Genomic DNA, 13,494 nt, shown 5'->3' with positions numbered 1-13,494 from the left:
ATTATCCATCATGGTAGGAAGATTGTTGATTAGTGTATTAACCAAGCTCAATAAAGAGTAAACAAAGTAATACCCAAATCGAAAGGAATGGTTTGCTAGCTGACCACCGATTAATAGTTGGCTCCATCATCCAAATCTAAAGGAATGGTTTGCTAGCTGACCACAGATTAATATTTGGTTCCAACATCCGGAAGTTACAAATTAGAGACAATGTGCAATTAATTTAAGATATGTAGCCTACAGTACGAATAGTTCCTCAGTAAAATACCACTTTCATCCGCGAGGAAACTCACAAGGTATAAAACAAATTCCTCAACACGCATGAAAAATGATTAGTTTGATCTTTATCACTTAAATAAAATTGCTTCTGTAGTTGACCAGTTAAATTTTGTTGAACGCAACAATATCACAACTTTGGATGTACTTGTTCCATGGTTTAGCAGTGAGAATGAGGTGATCCTCCACAAGGTCATCATGATTTGTGGCTTCTTCGTGCCATATCCTACAGGTACAAGCTTTAAAGCTCCCTACAACAAGCCCTCCATTTCAAGGCTACAAACTGTTTCGTCAACCTTCTATCTCATTCTTTGACATCCAAAAAAACTGAAGATTTCCCACTTTCTTTTGACTTAGTTTTAACTTTAACAAATGCAACTCTTTATGTGGCTTCCTTCTTTTCCTCCTGAGTTTATTCACCAAAGAGATCTACGTCATCGTCATCGTCATCGTCATCGTCATTCTCAGGTACTAGCCTTTGACGATAATGCAGTGGTGTTTCCGGAGCACCAGAAGAATGCTCAATCTCAAACCGATTTGTACCCTAACGTCCTTAATAGAAAACTTGGGCTCTACGACAACAACAATATGGTTGTACCAACGAGCAGCATTAATATATTCTGATCCGGGAACTTTCCTAGAGAGCCAACCAGAGCGTCAAATATTGTCATATTGTCATTGCAAGCTTGATATCTGGTTAGAAAATACAATTGCCTATTATATCATCATTGGAAGACTGATATTCGGTTAGAAAATATAATTGCCTATTTTTCACAATTGGCAGGGACTCTAGTTGCAATAAAGAAACTCTTGTTTTATTTGATCTTCATCTACAAAATAATTTTAGAATTGAGATCATTACATTATTTGTTAAGAAATTTCAACCATCTTTAAAAAAAGATCAAGATTAACAATTCATCTTCCTAATTTGTGCATTTTTCCATGATGACTATTTTTACAAAGTTGCAATGTTTCTATGCAACTTTTGTATCTTGTTCACAAAACCTTGTAGAAACTCCCTAAATGACTTCTACACCCAATCGTGTTTAAATGAGACTAAATAACTAAGTCACAAGGTTCGAATTCGAATTCGAGTTCGTCGATCATAAAATTCGAATGAAATCCGGCAAGGGTAAAAGTTCGGGAAAAAATTCGACATTAAAATTTAGTTATATATATTTATATATTTTTAAATATTACTAATATATCCACAGAGTTGTTAAAATAGTTGAACATTGTTAAATAGTTTAACTAAATAACTCAATATCAGTTTAAAATTAAATAATATTATATTAAATTACAGTATTATGTTAAAATTCATAAAATTCGGATGACATTCGGAAAGAGTTGAAATTCGCTGAAATTCGAATCAAAAGGATGAAATTCGGCGAATCCTGTGACTTAGCTAAATAATCCTTGAAATAGGTTTACGCACAAAAGATCTAGACACTTTGTTATAATATTAACAACAATAGTGCAATATTTTCCCATATAGGCTAGTGGAACAACATGACACTACAATTGAGTGTTGGAATCACTGTTACTGCTACACCAAAATCTTGAGCTGTCAATGAATGTCAGAATAGCCAGAGACAAGAATCCACCCCCTCAGCATAACTCGAGGGATTTGAGCCCATAACCCAGTGCTCTGATACCACTTGTTGGAATCATTGTTGTTGTTACAGCAAAAGCTTGAGCTGTCAATGAATGTCACAACAACTAAAGACAAGGATCCACAGAAGGCGATTAAGCACATGTCACAAAACCATCAGTTTATGTTCAATGACACTTTCACCTAGAGGGGACAGAGGCACCAACCTCCAAACATTGAGTTCTTACCATTTTGAACCGTTCTTTTGATTTTATTGTGGCAAGAAAACATAAAATAACTCACAATTACCTTATCAAGGCATGGACTTGCTATGGTGCTCCTACACTGAAGTATGAATATTAAGTAACCCTATATGTTTTTATTTTTTATTCTCGTTGAAAAGAATCAAGACCTAAAGATTATTTTTAATTCTATGAAAGTGTGTATATTCATTTTGTGAATAACTTTTGAATCCCTTGGATGCACCAGTGCCTCCATTATGGTGAATGAAGGTAACTTGTGTGTTGCTACCATCCAATAGACGAGATAGCCATTTCCATTTATTCTCATTCACTATTATTTGGGATTCTATATAGAAGAGTTTTTCACTTCCTACAAGTTGCCCACTTTTGTTCATATAAGATACTATTGCAAAATAGACATTATCACTTCCTTCAGGCAAGTAAACACACTCTAAAGGTTTTTTGGAATTGGGAATGCTTGTTTCCTAAATGGCCAACCAGCTTCCATAATGTACCACTGCTTACATTAAGGTGTGTCATACATCCTAGAGGCAAGATAGCCATTACAATTTGTTCATATGTTAATTCAATTTTAAAATGATTTCTACCTTGATTTTAGATTCTATATAAAAACTTTTGAGTGGTTGATTGGATTGCTACTTGTGTTGATATGATATACTATTGGATTACATAGCTTTTGACTTCCTTTAGGTAGACAAAGTCTCAAAGCGTGTATTCTTTTTTTTAAATGATAATCCAGTACTTAGGATGAACTAATAATTACATTATAACATATAAAGATAACTTATGTATTAGTGCATCTTACAAACTAAATAGTCGTTTCTAATTATTTTTATCCAAAATTCAGTTTTAGGATGAATTCTTCCTTGATTTGAGATTGTATATACCAAATTCTGATTATAGATACATGTGGGTATTCGATTAGTTATGTGTTCTTCTATTGGGTGTAGATTTCTTAGGGGGTGGTAGGGCTACAAATAGAGATGAGGAGGACCTCATAATAAAACTTCAGACTTATTGGTGAAAGGCAATCCTAAACATTCTTCAATTAATTATGATAAATGGATTGTGGTGCTCAAGATCTCACTAGATAAATATGTGGGTATTCAATTAATTATGTTTTTTGGCTAAGGATTTGCAATTGTATGCAAAAAAATTGTGGCCATCTTTAAAAAAATTAGATGATACATGACTTTATATTGAGGTGAAATTAATTGTTGATGGGCACTTAGAACTGGAATGATCCCAAGAAGAAGTCCATAGATAATTGAGAAATAATAGAAGTCTCCAAAGAATGTTATAAATCTGTCAAGGCAAGAGCATAATAGAAAATGATAGGTTGCAATACAAAAAGAAAGAAATAAAGAGAATTTGTTCTAAATCCATGAATAAGACAAACAACTATACCTTCCATCAGTTAGAAAATGAATGTTTTATACATTTGTTTATAATAAAACCAATTATGATCGATATCTCATCTTTATCACACAAAAAATTCCTACAAACTAGCTTCTAGATACTTATTGATTTTATAAATTATACTTTAACAGCACATTACTAAACTCATTATTACATCTAGCATAGGCTACTCACATTAGATAAAAAAACACAAAGATGTACATAATTTTTACTATTAAAGTCAACAGAAAACTAGATCAAAAAACTCAATTTTGATACTTCGCCTTCCTTCTACCCTTTCTTGTCACTCATTGTCACTCATGCAATTATTGTCATGATGTGTTGTCCCAATGTTGCAACCTAACTTTTTGTTTGGTATGCCTAGTATTTCACTTTCACCACGTCATGTTTTCATCCACCGCTACTAATTCACTTTGCACAATATTCCCTAGACTAATTATAACTTAGATTTCTAAATAGAAAAATGATTCTAATTTATAAATACCAATGTGAGATTCACTAAAAAACCTGACTAAGAAAACATATGTATCGAGAAAAAGAAGAATCTCCTTGTGAGAGTTAATCTGACAAATTTCTTCTCAAATATTTTCTTTAACATATCTAATTTTCTTCCCTCTTGTTCTCTACGATCATGTTACCTCATACAACAACAACAAATGCCACACTTTTCTTGGCCTTGTATCTTCTTCTAGCTCCTCTCCTATTTCTCCTCAAGTTGTTGTCCTAAAATGAAGCACAAATAGTTCATAACACAAGATTAGGACTTTTAATGTGGATGGCACATGCCTTTTCCTCCTTAAGTCATTCATACATTTTCTTGGTAATCTCACGACTCTCTAAATTTGTAAGAAAACATGCATTTAAGCATGTTGATATGTCCTAATTGTAACACAGTTTTTTCTTGTTGTTTGTACAATTGCAATTGACTATATTGGTCAGACATGTGATAATATTTGCTTTTCTGATAGTTAACTCTTATTATTTTTTGCTTCACTAGTAAAAGTTGACAAAACTTATGAGATTTCTAACTTTGTTTTCCTTTCTTTGTCCCACATGCCAGCTAGTATGCACCACATTTGTATGGTACAATGCATGCATGTTATGCATTTTGGTATGGCATAGCATGTTTTTTTTCATCTACCATGTCACTTTTTGTGTCAAGATAGATGACTCCTCTTTAATAAAGTGATAGATATCAACTCATTTCATAATACGAATATGGCTATAAGATCAAATCCTCTTGGATAACTTCATTTAGTCATGTTGAATTATGAAAATGATTTTGTTAAAAAAACTATCTATTAATAATTGGTCGCTTTTTTTGGATAAACTATAGTGCAAATATATATTTGTGTGTGTAAGATATATATATATATATATATATATATATATGAGATATTCATTTGTCATTATATTAATTACATTCTAATGAATATAAGTCTCGTGAAGAGACATGTCTATCCATACTATATCCTATATTAGAGAGATGGATGTCACTTGGAAAGCACATACCAAATACAATGGTAGTGATATTACATTTGCAGCAGATCTAGAAACACCAACATGGTATCAGAGCAAGACGAGTTTGAATTGCAAGTCACTTGGATTGTGATCCAGTGATTCTATCGAATGTAGCACCAACTTGGAAATAATGCCTAGGTTCTATGAGGATTGTGCAATGGAATAGGCCAATCTAACATGGTAATGGATAGGTGAGGGGCAATAAGCATCTTAGAGAATATAGATTAGAGAACATATACTACTATGTATGTTTACTAAAAGAAATAAATGCTGAAGCATTATTGACTCGCTGGAAAAGAAGCGGGATGAGTAGTAACAATGACAATCTCGTTTCCTTTGAGGAAATGCTTGCGGAATACAATTTATCCCTCATCATTGTTGAAGCCTCCATCCTACGAGCCCCAACATTCTCTGGAATAAATCTAGTCAACCTCATCTCATTAGATATTGGTGTAGCCTCATTCATTGTTCACTAACGAACTTGCACTTCTGCTCCCAAATCTCGCCACTAAGTTTATATCAAGCGTTTTTGGGGTTGTGATTTTTAGAAACTGTCTATCATTCTTTGTTTATAGGCTCTTGAAATGATAGATTGCATGACTTTGCATTCATGAGTTAGATAAAGGAATGGAGCGTGATGAAGTTGATGGGTTGCGGAGTTGGAGGTAGGCAATGAAAGATCTGGCAAGATATATAATCACTATCAATTATGTGTTGACAATTTTGTGATGTTGGGTCGATCCCTGACACAATAAGATGCATTGAGAAACCATTCATGTGTTGACAGTAAAGAATGAAGTTGATATATGCCAACAATGTTGGTATATGCAGGTTGGTATGTTGTCAAGAAAGAATACAAAGATGTGCCTCTACGTGGGAAAGGAGAAACTGTCTTGATTTGATAGTAAGAGATACCAAATGTTATTATAGGTTTGAATACTATGAGTGATGAGGAGTGTGATGAATATGGGATGAAGTTGTGACCATTGAAAGAGAATCAAAACTAGTATGTGGTTCGGGTGCATGGAGTTTGATACAAGCATATCATATTTATCTATGATCCAGTAAAATGAAGAAACTTGGCCTCCATGAATTGAGTTTTTTGAATGGAATAACATCTCAAGTAGTGTTACAATTTTGTGAATTTGCTTCACATCAAATCTGCAACTTCTTCAATAATTTGCAACTTCTCTATTCTAGGAAAAAGTCTTCCTCAAATACATACAATGAAATTGATTCATGTGTTATATTTCCTATATGGACTCACCTTATGAAAGGAAATATTTGAAACACAAGGATGAAAGCATATGGAATTCAGATTCAGAAGGAGATTCAAAGAGAGTCTGGCATCTTCAAAGAGGTCAACATGTCGATGAACTCAAGCTTCAAAGGGAGCAGATGGGTTCAGTAAACTTGTGACAATCTCGATCATAGTGATTGAGAGGGAGTTTCATTGTTGAAGGTGAAACACTTATGAGGTAAACTTGATTTAATTGATTATTTTACAAGTATGAAATCATTTAATGCCTTATGGGTCGTATGTAAATCATGAGGAAGTGATGACTTCCAAATGATTATCACTTGTATTTGTTGATGTTATTGGAAGATGACAATCTTACAATAACTTAATCTTCTATCATGATAGACATCATGTGATGTCTAGAACAAATTGGGATAGATGATTTCTAGCATGGTGGATTAAGTTCCTTAAATAGACCATGACCTTCTAGATTGTGATAGACATCATGTGATGGTTGAAACCAATCACAATAGATTGTGAATGTTCCTATGGTAATTGCACATTACCTTTGAACAATTTTGAGTTACGGTGAATATCATGAGACTTGATATTCTTGGTCAAACCATATCTCTCATATCATATTGAGATGATATCTAAAACTGGGTATCACGAGTTAGGTGATTCCTCATATCACAAGTTAGGTGATATGTAAAACTAAGTTTCATGTGTTAGGTGATTCCTCATATCACGAGTTAGATTATATGTAAAACTAGATATCACGTGTTAAGTGATTTCTCATATCACAAGTTAGGTCATATGTAAAACTATGTATTATGTGTTAGATGATACTTCATATCATGTGTTATGTGATCACAAGATATGTAATATAATTATATCATTTATCTTCCCTAGCTAAGAGGGAGTGTTGATGTTTGTAGCATCAATCAAATGCCAAACGAGTTGGCATTCAATAAACCAGGAAGTCAAATGAGTTGACATTCTAGAAACCATTATTTATGTTGAGGTAATATGTTATTCATAGTGTGTATGAATCTTGTTTATCCACTCTAGCTAAGAGGGAGTTTTAATAATTGGTAGCTTTCGTTGGATAAACTATAGTGCAAATGTGTGTAAGGTATAATAAATATATTAATATATTAAATATATGAGATATTTATTTGTCATTATATTAGTTGCATTCTAATGAATAGACATGTCTCGTGAAGAGATGTGCTTAGCCATACTATATCCTATATTAGAGAGATGGTTGAATTTGGAAAGCACATACCAAATACAATGGTAGTGCTATTACATTTGTTGGAAATTTGGAAAACACCAACATGTCTAATCTACATTCCACTTCATGCATTTTTTACCAAAGATTGTTGTCGTATTTCTACTTCAAATTTTTAGAATAAAATTCAAACAAATGAAAAAAAGAGAACTGCATAGAAGATAGTTCTTTAGAGATGAACATTCTTTGACAAATTAAAGGCCATGGTGGATGTGAAAGTTGGTATAACAACATTTACAATTTCAATTCTAATATATGTTAAAAGAGAATTGAATGTACTATTAAAATGATATTTTTTAACAGGTCTAACATGCCAATTTGAATTAAAGGATTGTTGGGTGGATTTTTGCAACCGATAGTTTTAGGTAAAAATTCAATCGCAAAATAGGATGACCAGCCACAACATGTGAGACAGAGTCTTTCCTACCTTAAAGGGAAGGCTCCCACTTCTCACTGTTCCTTGGATCAACTCAAGGTAAGCAAGAAGTCGAGAGATTTAATAAAATGGGTGTTATCGATATCCTTTCTTCTTATCTTTTAAGAAATAATCCACTTACTCGTGAAGTGAGTAATGGACAGGGTGAATCTCTAACTACACTTCTATCAAGAGCTAGAAACAATGATACTAATAAACCTTCACTAACTCAAAGGCTAGCTGAAATTGTACTAGTTTGACTCTAAGTCCGATCATACTTTTATATGGAAAAGCTTTCCAATTAGGGCACAAAGACTCCTAAAAGTAAGAATACCTAGCTATTTTGTGAATTAAGAAGAAAATATAAGCTACAAACAAAGCTTCTAGCTATACACTTTCACAATTGCTCTTGGTCAAAGCTCTGGCTTCGGTTGCTTCTTAACTCTTTTCTATTCAATTCATGAGATACAATTACCAATAACACAAGATAACATGACTCAAAAACAACTTGGATGAATTATAGACAAAGCTTACAATTCACACAAATAACAATCTCACTTAATCAAAGTTAAGTCTCAAATGCTCCTTTGTATTCACTTTCTCTCAAAATAGTACTTACACAAACAAAGTTCAGTTGGCACAATTTCTCTAGAGCTCTCTTGCATAAAGATAATGATGACTTTACAATGAGGGGGAACTCCTTTATATAGGGACAGGAGTTGAGAAAAAGGTGAAGGAAAAAATAGGAGCAACTCAACCAACTTTGACCCAGTCTAACTACAAAAGAAAATAAAGGGTTACATGCAACTCACATTACATCCTCTTACATACATGTAACTCGCATTACATATAATTACGCTTTTTAATGTAATGCATTCTTTACAACTACTAACATGAAATAAAAACAAAACAACAATTTTAGAGATTATTTCTTAGTGCGTTGAATTTGACAATGATGTCACATACTGTGGGAAGATCAACAATTTTCATAGTCTTTGATATGTCTTCAACTCTCATTACATCTTTATATGTTGATTGCACAACTTTGAAACTTGTTGATGTAGTATCTAACAAGTGTTCTGTCAAGAATTTATACCAGACAAACTTGTTCATTGTATTCGAACCAAAGTCTTCAGAATCTACATCAGCATTTATTCTAATTGCATATTCTGAATCTACTCTCTCTGTTGCAATAAGATTACCAGATTCATCAGTAACATGGCATCCCATCTGTTCCAAATCACAAGTAACACTTGTTTTCAACTGCTTGACAATCTACAAAGGCCACCTATAACTTTGTGATTAGATTCCTTAATGTCTCCTCTTTGTAACCAATGAACCCTTTAATCTGAAGAATATTTCACATGACAAAAGAATGTCACATGAGACCAAAGCATCCAAATCAAATTTCATCATTTCATCTCAATCATCAAGGGTTTTCTTCAAGTTATCTGCGTATTGAGTCAAAGAAGAAATTAAGTTTCACTCCATTTCATTCATCTCTTTGACACACCTAAGAATTGCAAATGTCTATGTGATGGCTTGAACTCCTTCAAAAATGATTTCCAATATCCAAGACTTGGTGGCTTCTATCAACCTTCTCCCTTTAGACGTTTGAGATATAACAACAGCACTCTAAGAAAATTATTTCTGGATAGCCTTATTCAAACGAGAGACTTCTTATTTCAGCTAATTCTTTTTTTCCCAAAGCTCATGATTGCTCTTGGATACATTAGCTAATGCATCTTGAGCATCTTGCAAGCAACTCAAATGTGATTGCTTTCCAGTTCAACCTTAGTAAACTTGTAGTCAGAACAAGTAAGTTCCTTAATAGGTTTATCTACCAAGGGCTCAGTAACCTCAACAAATTTGGTTTTATCAAAATCAACCAAAATTTTGGAAACAATCTTATCTTTCAAAGATTTAGATTTAGTCTTCTTAATAGGAAGATTGTCTGGAGGAATAACCACTTTCCTTCTTTTTGTTGTTATTCTACTCAACCATGCAGGTAGGCTGAAACTTTCATTTGTAGAAGCAGGCATAGTGGAGACCATTGGCATTGATCTAGATTGTATATCCATAGTGACTAAGAAAAGATTCAGTCTGTATTGTTAAAAGCATAAGAACATGTTGAGAAGACTCTGTCATAAAAAGCTCAAATCCTATCAAAGATGTATCAAGTTGGAAAACTTGACCATGAGTAAGAGTTGGAGCATCTTTAAACACATCTGCTAAGTGATCATATTGTTCATGTGCAGGGACACGAGGAGCAACAAAGGAAAGAGGAAGAGCCATGATATTAACCTCTAAGACTAGAATGGAAGGATTGAAAATAGTGAAAAATGAATCCACATCATCATCAACCTCATGCAAAAAGGGTTCTTCATGTATAGAAGACATACAGGCTTGTGCAGGCTTTGGAGGAGATATGATCATAATTTTTTCTTCTTCATCTAAATCTCCTTTATTAGATTCGATTTCCAATTCTTCTTTGGATTCTTCCACTGATTCTTGAATTGGTTCAAGAACTTGAGATGATTTAGTTCCTTTTTCACCCTTCAATTTGAATTTGAGGGAACCCTTGGCATCATAAATTAGGCACCATCTTTCCCTGTAATCTCCAGTTGTGATTTCCTGCCAGGAGGACCAAAAACTTTCACAATCCAAGCCCATCTTAGGATTTACTCTCTTAAGGCCTTTACTTTTCAACCATTTGTTGGTGTTGACTAAGATGAATTGAAATCTATCCATGATAGACATACCTTCCTTTTGTTGCCCTTGAATAGGCAAAGGGCACTTCTTCTCAAAGTCGGCTTGATGAAACTCTGGATCAAGTATGTTGCCATCATCTTCAACTTGAAAATTTGAAAAAATTTCCAACATATTAAGATCAATTATCTGCTGTAAGGTTAACCTGTAGTAGTTCATCTTCATGATGTCAAGTTCTGTCCTCATATCTATCCAAATGTCTTTAATGCGATGAATATGAGTGTAGGCTCTTTTCATCTAAGAATTCATCTCTCAATGGTCAAAATCAAATCTGGCCTTGAACTTCTTTATGGTAATCAACTGCAACTCTGCTTCCATGTTCATTGCTTTAGGCACAGAAATGATTGAATAATTGCTAATAGCCAAAGATTTAGCTGAGGTAATGCCAAAACGAGGCCTATGCAAAGTATGTTAATCACTCTACAGGTCCATGAGCTATCTAGCTAGCTTTCCATTAAGATGATTCGATCTATAGCATACCTAGGTAGGGTATATAGCTCACCTTTGAAATATCCAACTCTCAAGTATGTAAAAGTGGGAAACTAAAGAAAAATACAGTCATATTGATTCACCTTCTCCCATGCTACATCAGATACTCCTTTGAGAGACAACTGTTTATCGAAGAAGCACCAGAAGTGTCCGAAGAAGGCATCTTGGACTCTTATATAGTGGAATTTACTATTTGCCAAAGTGATTTGGTCATAGTAATCCCAAATAGGAACTTGAAGATGATCTCCTTTGGTAGAAAGACCAGAGAACGATCCCATGGCAACAGCAATGTAAACTAGATAAAAATTTATGTAGAAGGGTACTGGTGTTCCCACATTGCATATCTGCTGGCAAAGTGCAGCACTGATAAGTTCTCCCCAAAAGATGTGTTTTTTATTCTCCATAATTTGAAACATGAACTTATACAACCATAGCTCAAAATTAGTAGAATCTTTAAGGCCACAAATCCTGTTGAGAAGGATGATGAGATACTTATACTCTTGTTTGAAATTTGATCGATGAATGGTCTTTAGCTATCTGGAGAAATTGCTTATTTTATTGTCTAACTAGTAAAGGTTGACATACTTCTTATAATTACCCTTTTGTTCATTCCAACAAGAAAATGATGATCCTTTAGTCAAATTAGCACATTCTGATTTATGTGGAACCTTAAAGATTTGTTCTATAACCTCAAGATCAAGGCTAATGATAACCTTACCGTCAGCATCTTTGATAGTCTGTCTTGAGAGTAAACTGCCATGACATCCATAAATGAAGTTAAGTTCTATAGTCATCATGGGAAACGTAGATACGAGATGAATATTGCTTCTCTTAATGCTCTTCATTTCATGACTAGCCCGAGCTACAACTCTTTGTAGAAAATTAGCCATGTCCACATGACCAATCTTTGTGTTCAACACATTACCCAAAATAGATATGACTGAAGGAATTGCATAAGTCAATTCTTTATCATATTGATATTTCATTTTGCCTTTGGATTAGGATGGCAAGGACATGTCTTCTGCTTGTGTTGCAACACAAAAAATCTCAAAACACAAATACATCATCAGAAGGAATCTCCATGCAAGTGAATTCTGGATCAGCAGTGAAGGTTTGAAAATGGATTGGAGACTTTACAAATCCAACAAAGTGGCTTCAAAGAGAAAGCATATGCATATGCAATGGAACGGAAAGCGGAATGAAATGAACGGAATGCGGAATAAAATGGTATGAAAGTGAGAAAATAGAAGATGAAATGAAATGGAATGGAATGAGTATGTGTGAAGGTGAAATGCATGGGAATGCGTGCAAATGAAAATTGCATATTCAAAAGTGACTTAGTGTTTTCAAAACATTATTGCATGAAAAATGAGTACATGTAAATGCAACATGTAATGGGAGATGGAAGGTGGAATGAGATGTGAATGCAGGTGGACGATGCACTCCACATGTAAGTGCGAATGAAAGATGAGATGGAAAGCATGGAAAGATACAAAAATATGTATTTGCTCACGAAGGCGCAAATGGATATGGAGGAATAGAAGTGAGATAATGATTTTCATAGTCACTATTGGTGAAAAGGAGAAATCAAAGTACATGGGAAGTGGAAATGACATCCTTTTGACTTTTCAAAATGTGACTTTTAATCAAAATTGGACATTTTTTATGCAATTACACGTTAGACATTTTGTATAATCGTGTCGTGCGAGTGGAGGCGAAAAGTGAGATGGGTGAAAATGAAAGCAAAAAATGAGATTACATGCATGTGTGGATGGTGAATGAAATGGAAAACATGTAATCGCATCTTGATGAGTGAGAGATGAAGTGTTGTAACATAGAAACAAAATGTGAAATATGATTACGCTTTCGCATGTAATGGAGCAAAAAGAAGTCTTGGAAAAGAACTTGCAATTTCTCCAAGTGGAGAAAACTGGCAAGCAAGCACAAAACACAAAACACAAAAGAAACAACTTACCTTTGGAAAATGACTCAAAAATGTCAAGATGCAATGCATTTCAATACTCAAATTTGAAATTGGGACTTGGGAAAGAACCAAAAACATGAAAATGAACAAAAACTTCATTTTTAAAGGAAAATTGCACTCTCCATGACAAATATTTTAACAAATGGCAACCATTAAGTAATTTCATGCATAAAATCAACAAGATAAGTATGAATTTAAAGTAAGAAAAAAAAATCCACTTACATGTGCCAAAA

General features: G+C 33.8%; 1 pseudogene; it reads right to left on the bottom strand.

Annotated features, from left to right (window-relative positions):
• Positions 1-381: 381 nt before the first annotated feature.
• On the bottom strand, positions 382-12,263 carry LOC149534931 (elongation factor 1-delta 2-like; annotated as a pseudogene).
• Between the last annotated feature and the right edge of the window lie 1,231 nt (positions 12,264-13,494).

The sequence above is a fragment of the Cupressus sempervirens genome, chromosome 10 (assembly GCF_028749045.1).
Source record: "Cupressus sempervirens isolate cs-2001-9-10 chromosome 10, ASM2874904v1, whole genome shotgun sequence".
Classification (NCBI taxonomy): domain Eukaryota; kingdom Viridiplantae; phylum Streptophyta; class Pinopsida; order Cupressales; family Cupressaceae; genus Cupressus; species Cupressus sempervirens.
Note: the sequence above shows the minus strand (reverse complement) of the source record. Positions and strands in the feature narration are given on the sequence as shown.